Below are 11,423 nucleotides of genomic sequence, written 5' to 3'. Positions count from 1 at the left end.
GAAAGAAATTCAATTTTTCAAAATTTAATTTTTTCTTCATACACAAAACGAATGAACAACAAATCAGTATCAAAATTCAAATTTCCATACCCACTCACAAAAAAATCCATAATCTGACAAAAAGCACCAGAATGGGGACCAGTAAAGATTGATTCAAATCTACGTAAAGTTTCACTACTGAAATTGGCAGTTTGAGTTTGTTTGCCCGGCAAAATCATGTTGTGCAATGACTTCTGCACCACCGTTGTTTTCACTGACTTCACAATATTTTCATTGTCTTTGAGTGAGTTTCCAGCAGTTTTGGATGAAGCAGTTGCTGTTGTGATGATGTAACAATTGTTGGTAAACGCTTCCGCACTGTTGCTGCAGACTCAGGTTTTTCTTCGTTTTTAATGTTGAAATCAACCGCTAACTTCAATTTGAAAAAGACAACACCTTTTGTCTCCAAATCTGTTGCTGATGAAAACAAGTATCGAAAAGTGGTGAAAAGACAAGATACGGGCAAGGCTTTGTTTCGTTTGAGAATGTCATCGTAAGCTGTTGCTGCTTCTGATGCGTCTATCAGGACATGAAAATGGTTAGTAGATGTCGTTGTTGTCAACTGACGAAAAGCTGAATCAAAATGAGAACACACTGCAAAAGTTTTCACGCTTGACAATTTAATTTTTTCATTAGTGACTAAAAATTTCAACTGTTTCTGAAACTTTTTTGAAGTAACTAGGTGAACGTTCAAACATTGCTTCAACCATGACTTTTATGTTGAGCTAATTTTCGGTTTTTTAGCTGGAGAAGGTCCGTCAATCTTCAATTTTGGTTCCGCTTCTTGTGAACTGAGTGGAAAAGTTTCCCTAATTTCTGGCGGTTTTTTAATAAGTTTGTCAAATTTTTCGGTAGTCAGTGACAGCAGTTGATGAAATTCGTAATCGTCGTCAACTTCCTTGAATAGTTTCAGAAACACATACGTTCCAGTTCTCTCATAAGTTTTGAGGGTGACCCTGATTAGACGTTTTTCCGTCTTTAAAATATCATAATAGCTATCCCCAAACTCTTTTGTGGCAGAAAACGGCATATTTCAAACTAGTCTCTGGTTATACTGATAACCTTTTCTTGTGAAATGCGATATAAAATGTAACAGACCAACTCGAAGAAACACTGACAAAAAAGTGGCGCGGCAGGCTTGGCTTAAACAAGTGTCGTCTCTGTCTTTAACTTCAAACAGGTTTACATGTGTGAAAACGCAGCCTGAAGTACGCCAGCGGCGTATTTGAGTCTGTTAATTCATTTTAACTTGGAAACCTTTCTGTAAAACACATATTTTGTTCATTTATTAACACGTGCGTGGTCCATGGAATTTTATTGCAAAGAGAGTTCAAAGATCAAATTGATAAGAAGACATAAAACACGTGTCAGAAAAAGTGGTCAAAAGGAACACTGAACATGTAGAAAACTACTATTCTATAAAGCACGTGTTTGTTTATATATTAACACGTGCAGTAAAACAAGTTGGGTCCATGAAACTTTATTACAATTAAGTTCAGAGATCAAATTGATAGGAAGCCGTATATATATATATATATATATATATATATATATATATATGTGTATATATATATATATATATATATATATATATATATATGTATATATATATATATATATATATATATATATATATATATATATATATATATACTAGGATAAGTGGGCAATAAAAGGAAAATTAATTGTAGAAAATTTGTGGGCATAAAACAGCTTAAACCTAAACATGGGATATAGAAATAGATATGTCGTGAAACATTGGTCTGGTGCGTTGATAACAGCTAGCTTCCATAAGTTTGTCTTCCTGTGGGTAATATGCAAGGGATCAAAATCGTAGTTAGTGGATTGAAAACAATTGTGACCTAAGGGAGTGCCTGAACCATAAAATCAAATTAGTTTTAACAACTACGACTTTTTTCCTCTGAAGCATTAGTTGCTCTCTATCTTTCAATCTCTTTCTTTATCTGATCTCGACTGCTTGCTTGAACAATTTTTGAAATTTTAAAAATTCAGAATGTCTTTTTATTTGCTCTCTGATTCTGAAGAGTCCTGGCAAAGGACTTTAGTATATCAGACTATGTACAAAAATTATGTTGTTTTTATTCAACAGTATAAAGACTTTTCTGAGAAAAATTGGATTACATCAGACCGCTTCATCATACCAAAACCAATTATCGATTTTGTTGCCACTTTGCCGGGAAAAAACTTACCTGCCCATGGAAGTATTATAACTTCTGGTGGTCTAGTGCCACCACAACAACTGCAATCGTGTGAGCCGCAAGACTTTGCAACATTGCCCGATGAGACAAAGCAACTTCTCTTCAAGTATGATTGCGATTGTGTGCCACTATTCGAAAACCAACTTGGAGCTCAAGATGCTCCTGACAATTTGGCCAGTAATTGGGGCATTCAATTATCGCCTACATCACCAACAAGTTCTTCAGGGCAAAGCTTAGTTACCTGAGCTCCGCTGAGTGACCCTAGCGCTACAACAACGCCTCAGAGCTCAAGCCCGTCATTTTTCGCAGCACTCAGTAGAGATCAAGTTCCTTGGATATTGGGAATTGGAACATCAAGCCAAGCAACACCCGATACTACAATGCTTTCATAGGAAACTTTTGAATCACCAAAAACACCAGTTCCAGAGAGCAATGGAGAAGATAAGACTTTCACTCCAAACAATTTGGAGACCCCAAAAGTATGCAGAGCACCTAAAAAAAGAAAGTCGGACTTTTCTCTCTGAGTGCTTTTTGAAGACTAAACTTTTTATCAGCATCACTTTCTCTGCTCAATTTTAGAGCTTCCCGTAATTTATTTCTTTTGTGTAATTATTTGTAAGCGTTTATTTGGTGTTTATACATGAAAAATTTGCAAAGATTTCAGTTTGGACTTGATCTCTGTCTTTTGAATTATCCCAAAAGCAGGAACCTAGGAGAATTTTAGCCAATGGAAATTACGTTTAAAAATCAAGTTTTAACTTTTGGTTAATTATACTCCTTCATAGAGTGCTTTGACTTGGATTTTACAAAGTTTTTCAACGTAAAACAGTAAGAATTAGTTGCTTCAGCATATTACATAAACCAAGAAAAACAAAATCTGGTTACTCAATTCACTGCATAGAGTTCTTCGGCTGCTGTGTTGAATAGCAACTAATACTATCAATTTATCCCTAATAAGCACTATTGTAAAACTAAATTTAAAAAATCACAAGAAAAATCAAAATTTCTTGGAATGAAAAACCAACAATTTGTCATAAGAGTTTTCAAAATGTGTGTGGATGGATGGTTAGGTGTCATGTTGTAAAGCGTAACAATACTACTCGCTCGTTTTGTAAAAAAAAAACTGACAGAAAGGCACTAAAAGTAAATTAAAAGTGCCGAAAAAATGTAAAAATTAGGTGAAAACTTTGAAATTGTACTATTTATACATCGAATGACAATTTAAAACTATCAAAAACACGGTAAAAGAAGGATGTGGTATCATCAACTAATTGTCAGCCGTCTGTTTTGATGCTAAAAAATAAGATGTTTGAGAAAAAATTTTTGACAAAAACAATAAAAAGCGCTGTTTTTTTGCTGTTTTTTAAAATATTAATAGTGACCTTTGACCCCAAAAAAGTGGGCTCCAAAAAAAAGTTGGGATGAAAAGGAGTGTTTCATTGGCATCCGCAGACAATGAGCTACAAAATCTCTCATCACACTCGTCAAATTTAGACTAATAATTAATGAGTTAATTAGCCCTTAATTAAGAGCTAATTAGAGCTTAATTAGTCAAATTACTAATTAACTGAAAAAAATGGTATTTTTTGCAGGTTTGTAATGCCCATGCTATGCTTGACAAATTTGCTCATAAGCTTCGAGGTCGAAAAACTGCTCGTTTACCGATTTCCAAAACATCTGGCCATTCATGTCCCATTAACATCTGGCATTAATTAGAACATCAACTACCTGATAAAAAGGAGTTAGAACCCTGTTTTTTGCAGTTTTGCACTCCTCGGCGGCCCGATGTGAAGTTCTATTCTGAGAACTGTCATCGAAAAAGGCTTTTAAAGCAAAAACATATCTAACTGTCATGTAATTGTCATGTTTTGACAATTTACGACTTGATTGGCAGAAAAAACTAACTTTTTTTCTGATGATGCTGGAGCAGTTTTTTCAACGCGGTCATCCGCTTCATGCGGCTGCAAGCATTTTTCATTCCAACATTTTTTGCGTAGCGTTGCTATATCATCCACTTTCAAACATTAGTCAAACAGCGCCCTCTTGTGTGATTTTATTCAAAAAGAACATGTTTAATTACAAACCAATTACACTTTTCGACTGAAAAACTCATCACATTCTGTCTATCGGTTGCCGTTTTACATATTCTCATGGTATCTAGAGAGAAAAAACTCAAATAAATTAGCTTATGGACTTAAAATTTTACAAAAATTCGATATGATATAAGCCCGCCAAAACCGACCGATCAGGTTGCAGCATTTCAAATTTTTAAATTTGGCACGTAAAGCAATCCATGGTCTACGCTTCGGAAAAACCGATAAACCATTTTCTGTTCTTTCGTTTCTCAAGTTGAATTGTTATTACTCAAGCTAAAGCTTTCGTTGCTAATCAAGTTAAAAATGGTGTACCGTTATTGCGATTCTTCACTCAGTACAGCTAGCAATCGGACTAGACATGAACAACATTTCCACCCATATGAACTTGGTTTAAACACATGCCAGTGTTCATTATGCGAATTTACTTCGCAAAAAATCTCGAATCTCGAGCAGCACATGAGGACCGAACACTCGCGATTCTCCAACTGTTGCCGCAGTTGCCATCTTTGGTTTAATGACTCTCACTTGTATGCTCAGCATATGAACTCTGTGCACTCTCTAGCCGTACTTGGCGACGAGTTTGAACCAAGAGATACGCCAACGGAAAGTGCGTTCAAAGGCCTCTTGCGAACGTTTGAAACAACTGACGCAGATGAAGCACGTGATCTTGAAAACTTCATGCGTGCTCAAAAACCCAAAATCGATAGCCTCATAAATTAGCAGTTATACCATGGGCCACAGAAAGTTCAGTTGTGTGCAAAACTACAGCTGATAAAGTACCATAATGACCAGCCTGATAATGCAGAAGATGAGCGCATCGAAATATACGCCAACTCACTTATGACTCCAGTCTACGCAAACGGTCTCACGATTGCAGCCTACTGGGGAATGGTCGAAAAAGTCATGAGCGTATTAACGACATTTGCTTCGATGGGTAGTGGATGGGTACTGGAAAAAGTGCAGAAAAACGATGTGAAATTTGCACGTTTTAGACCAATTCGCGGCTCGTCCTCTATTGCACTACCAACTAAAATTGCCAATTGTCGCGGTTTGCTCAACATTAGAAATCATGAAGACCAGCAGTGCTTCAGATATTGCTATGATCTATATCATCTACATCAGCATATCATCTACATCATGGAGTAAGTCTGGACAGATTTGATCAGAACTACCAAACTGCCAAAACATCCCCGACCACTTACAATCAACCGGGAATTCATCAACCATTAGGTGAATTCGATATGCCTATGGGCTTTGAAGATATTAACGAATTCGAAAAACTGAATGACGTTCAAATTAATGTGTTTGGCTACGATAACGGTCAACTTTTTCCCCTCAAAATTTCGTCTTACGAATCCGAATTTGTAATGGATTTACTTTTGTTGTATGATGATGATCATCACTACTAAGTACTGATTACTCACCTTGTATAAGTCGTTTGCTACATACGACGTTTTGACTTTCGTTATTGTTATCGGATCTGTCGGAATTGCTTTTGGATATGTCGAGACGGTCTCGAAAGTTACCATTTTGCACATGAATAACTGTGGCAACAACGCTCCCGCGGTTATTCACATGCCTTCAAGCGATCAAAATTCATACAATTTTACAAAACTCTCTGCAACTTGGTTCGTGCGTTTAGTAATATATTTCGACTTTGAGCCCTTTCTTAGACCCGTGTCAGGATGCAGAGGACCTAGTAGCAGAGCATTTACGCAAGTAAAGGAGATTCATTAGCCCTGTGGGCTTGCGTTAACAGTAATTGATCACCACTCCAGCAAAGCAACCTTTTACCAAGTTGACAGTTCTAAGGACTGTATGAGTAAATTTGTGAAATTGCTACACAAGCTTGCAAGAGATATCCACAAGCAAAAGAGAAAATATCCATTTTTCAAAGGTGACAGGCGAAGTTTGGACAAATCTCAAACTACACAATGCTGTATTTGTGAGAAACCGTTTTCGGAAGTCGAAGACCCAGAAAACTCGATTGACTTAGACCATTGTCACTATAGTGGCAAATTTCTCGGGTGGGCGCATGAAAGGGCAACCGAGCAAGGAGAAACATCAGTTTCATACCTGTCGTAGGTCATAATATACAAAATTATGATCTACACTACATTTGTCTAGCCCCGAAAAACTGTGAACCAACAACGACCATCAGTGTCATACCAGCCACAGACAAAAAATACATGTCTATGACCTTTGGTGTGCTCATTGATACCTTTGTTAACGAAAAAGGGACAACGGTGAAGGTGTATGAATATCTACGGTTTATCGACTCCTTCAAAATGATGAATAGCTCACTTGAAAAACTCGTAGAAATACTCCCGGAGAATCAATTTGAAATAATGAAGACAATGTTTGCGACCGTCTCGGGTGCAAATATCCAGCTGCTAAAACAAAAAGGCTATTATCCCAATTCTTATATGAGTAGTCGTGCCAAGTTCTCTGACACACAACTACCACCACTAGAAAAGTAGGGAAATACCTTAGACAGTGGCAATGTGAAAATTACAGAAAGTAATTTAGCTCATGCATGCAGGATGTGGGAAATTTTTGACTGTGGAACACTTCAAGATTACCACGACGCTTACTTAAAATTAGACTGAGCTCTATTAGCCTGCGTCTGCGAATTTCACAGAGAATTGAGTTTTACTGCCTATAAGTTGGACTGCATGCACTTTTTTACGTTAACCAATATGGCCAAAGAGGCTTCTTTGAGGATCTGCAAAGCAAATGTCGAGTTATTGACAGAGCGAGAACATCTAGATATGATCGAGCCTGCAATCCGCGGTGGCGTCACCTCTGTCTACGAAAACCGGCGCTTCATTACTAATAACCAATACATTCCAAACTACAATAGCACAGAAGATCATCAATTCGGCTTCTGTGTTGATGCGAACAATTTATACGGAGGAGTGATGCAACTTGAAAAACTCCCCCTCTCAGAGTTCGCATTCAGCACAGAATTCACAATTCAAGAGGTGCTAGACACACCCGACAACGCCAGCGTGGGATACTTTGTGGAGGTCAACCTTTCATACCCACCAGAATTGCATGACGATCACCGGGATTTCCCCCTGGCCCCTACCAAGAACATCGTTGAAGAGGAGTGGTTGGGAGAATACCAACTTAACTTAAAAGAGCAGCACAACCTCCCGACATCAAAAGTGAAGAATTTATTACAAACGTTTTTTGATAAGGAAAGATATATGTTTCATTACAAATTGCTCAAACTGTATATTGAACTTGGACTTGTAACCAAAAAAGTGCATAGAGTGCTGCATTTTCGCCAAAAAAGCTGGCTATCACCATATATTACGTTAAACAGTAAAAAACGACAAGTCGCAGCTAAAAAATTTGAGGAGAATTTTTACAAGTTAATGAACAACGCTGTATACGGCAAAAACTGCGAATCTAAGCGACGCCGCAGTAAAATTACAATCACGCATAATGCTGAACAAGTGCTGAACGTAGTGTCTAAGTTCGAATTTGACCGCTACTTGATATTCGGTGAAAACATGGCTGCTTTGTCTACTCGCCCAAAATCTATCTTTTGGAACACTCCAACCATTATGGGAGCCACTATCTTAGATTTGGCGAAATATCACATGTATTATTTCCACTATTGGGTTATGCGTCAAAACTTTGACTGTCGCCTATTATATAGTGATACGGACAGCCTCTTATATTCTGTTCAAAGTCCAGACTTCTACATGGAACTATCAGAAAAGCCGCAGTCAGTTCTGAGCCATTTCGATTTTTCAAACTACCCGTCTGATCATTTCTTGTTTAATGCCAGTAACAAGAAAGTAGTCCTTAAGTTTAGGGATGAATTCGCCGGTGAGTACATTACGGATTCATCTGCTTAAAGCCAAAGCTATACGCCATTCTATCAAAAAGTAAGTTTATTCTCTTTGAAATCAAAAATATTAGTTTTACTATAAATATATATAGTTGGTTAGTAAACATCTGGAACTTGTTAGTATGTATTGTTTTTATATAGGGGGTTAGTAATCAAAATAGTGCCTATTTTTCTCATTTTCTTTCTATCTTTTCAGGTTGTAGAAAACTCTCAGCAAAGGGAGTGAAGAAGGCTGCGAATTAACATCTACGACATGCAGACTTTGTGAATTGTCGGGCAACAGTGTACGCGCAGAGAACACCCGGATTGTTTCTGACCACCACTCGTTGCGCACAGTAACTACAAACAAAATCTGCTTGTCAGCGTTTGATAATAAACGCTACATACTACCCGATGGCATAAAAACCCTCCCTTTTGGCCACTATGAACTGGGCGATTATGCTATAGATGAAATAAATTGGAGCGGCGACGATGTGAAGTGGGATTATGAAAATTCTGGCAATTTTAGTGACTTACAGCTAAGTTCGAGTCCTGAGTGGGATAACAGTTTCGTTGTGCCACACTCGTCTCCAGAAACCAACACCCAAAGCTCCAACACGTGGCAGCCACCCGACCCTGGTTTTCTAGCTGCTGAATTGATAAACGATTCGGATATTGGGAGCAGTGATTTAGTTGATCATGATGCAAGTTCGGATGAAAATTCCAGTCCCGATAACTCGTTTATTAATTTTGAAGCAGAGGAAGCCAGTGAAAGTGAACCAGAAGAACCAGTGTTTAAAACTGCAAGGCGTTATTAGACAGTGTAATTAAATTTAATAGCGCAGAAAAGCGCACGCAAAACTGTAGAAGTCTTGATTTTGCATGGAGTTAAGTATTTGGTTTTAATTTAAATTGATTGAGTGTTTTGAAAGCGCTAAGACTACTGAGAAAGCGGCGAGAAAGAAAGATTGGAATAAAGCGGAAAGGAAAGGTTTTACATGTACAAACCGTTCAATCCCTCCTAACCTAATTCCCACTCATGATCACTCCCTGTATTCCCATGTTTAGTATCGCATGAATACCCCCCCCGCTCTTAACGCTCTTATTATTTACTACTTACGTTTCATTTTGTAAATTTCACTCATATAGTTCATAAGCATTCATTGCTCATTTTTAAAAGTAAATTACACTGAGATGTGTATGAGAGGTCTAATAGGTAAACTGCCTAATATGGAAAATAAACATTTTTGCTAACGAGCTTCGAAGTCAAATTGATTCAATCAAGTTTAGTGCCCACTAATTGGTGAAAATTCTGGGAAATGTTTTAGCTGGTAATGCCTGAAATCCAAAGATAATTACTTTCAATAATAGCTACTTTCTCCAGAACACTGTAAACAGAGGGTTGCCTAAAATTCTGATCATAAAATTTGTCAAACTTTAGGACATAATCAAAATCATTCTATTTATGTACAGGAAAAATATTTAGTTGAACATTGAATTAGCATTTATAGGCACTGCCGGCCTTTCGTGCCGGCCTAACCGGGTTTTCATACCTTCAGAGGTTTCTACAAAAGTCTTCTTATCTACTGGGATATCACGAAGGAAATATTGGAGACTTTCTTAGCTAATAACTAACTTACGCCGAAAAGGGTGTCTTACAAAGCTTATCGAAAATGACCCAACAAGTTTATCCCACGATAACAATAATCAAACATCGTTCGTTATCTTGCTCGTTCGTCTTCCGTCAAAAAAAGAGGTTTTTTGTATGTTAAAAATAGCAGGAGTTTGGGAAGTAAGAATTGAGCTCTGATCGTTTTTTTGCGTTCTCCTGTACTATAACAACAATTTTTTGCATGCTTAGCATAATTTTGTTTGTGCAAAAACAATCAAGTACCGGAGAAACAAATGCCAGAAACTGTGCTCAAGCTACGTTATCAAGGAGATCATTGTGATCAACGTCTCGGTTGAATATGATTGCTGTATATTCATTCTCAAGTGGAACCAATTTTATGGGCTTATATTCTCTCTGCGGCTCCGCCGAATAAAAATTAACATCATCTGATATCAGCATTAAAATCCTTTTTTTATTGATTCGAAGCCGTTCCCAAATATGCTATGGCCAAGAAGTTAAGAGTTCGTTTCTGTTGCCAGTAATTAATGTAAAATTAATGATAGTAGCAATTCTCATTTTCAAATTTCAAATGACAATATGGCGAGCTCATGGGCCGATCGGTATGAATATAAAAAATGTTTGTATATTTTGCATCAATAAATTAGTAATTGTGGTCAGTTATGAATAGAAACAACAAATGTGAGGATAATTATACTTTTATTAGTTTGACGACAAAACAAACATGGGCTAATAAGTTTCAAAGAAGTTCTCTTAAGTTCAAAGAAGTTCAAAGAACCCACTTTTTATATGATCTTGTTTTGGCTCTCAGCACTCTAGCAATGTTCCTCAAGTAATGAAATTTGGCGTGCTGAGTGCAACTTTAATGCCGGCAACTTGGTGAGCGATGGTTTAAAAATTCTAGAAAAATTTCGAAGGGTTAATGCATGCCGTCTGTGATACCAGCGACAGTGTTCTCTCCGTAGACAATTGGTTCACTACTAAGATTCAGATTTGACGCAAATTCATATTTTTTTGTTTTCTTCCTATAACTGTTAGTTTTTTGTTCACTTGTACGTCTCATGCTGTCGGGGGACATTGAATTGAACTCAGGACCTCATCTGGAAAATTTAATTGAGTATTCAAGTTACTTAAAAAACAGAGGAACAAGCCACTCGCCTTTATTTTGCCTTATTAATTGTCAAAGCTTGAAGAACTAGTTTGAAGAGTTTGCAAATTTTTTGCAAACAGCTCCAATTAATACGTTTGTCGCTTTAACTGAAACCTGGTTGGACACTGATTGTAACATTGAAAATAACTTTTAAACAGCATCGCATACTTTTTTTGAGAAAAGTAGACCAGACGAAACAGGGGCTTCAAAGGGCGGAGGAGTAGGCATTTTTGTCCCGAAAGTTTACCGCCGATATTAAACCAAGCCTTGAAACGGTTGATGAGAGTTTTTTTGAATCCATTTGGGTTGAAATAACAGATCCTCTGACTGAAAAATTACTTATTAACGTTTCTTATTGCCCAAACAAACGTCTTGGTGAGTATTTTCTTGATCAGTTAAGTACCGAAGTATCGGGGGCATATAGCGTTACAGATAACGTTTTTTT

Source organism: Convolutriloba macropyga, chromosome 3 (assembly GCF_964194025.1).
Source record: "Convolutriloba macropyga chromosome 3, txConMacr16.3, whole genome shotgun sequence".
Taxonomy (NCBI): Eukaryota; Metazoa; Xenacoelomorpha; order Acoela; family Convolutidae; genus Convolutriloba; species Convolutriloba macropyga.
The sequence above is the reverse complement of the archived record's forward strand: the minus strand, read 5'-3'. Positions refer to the sequence as shown.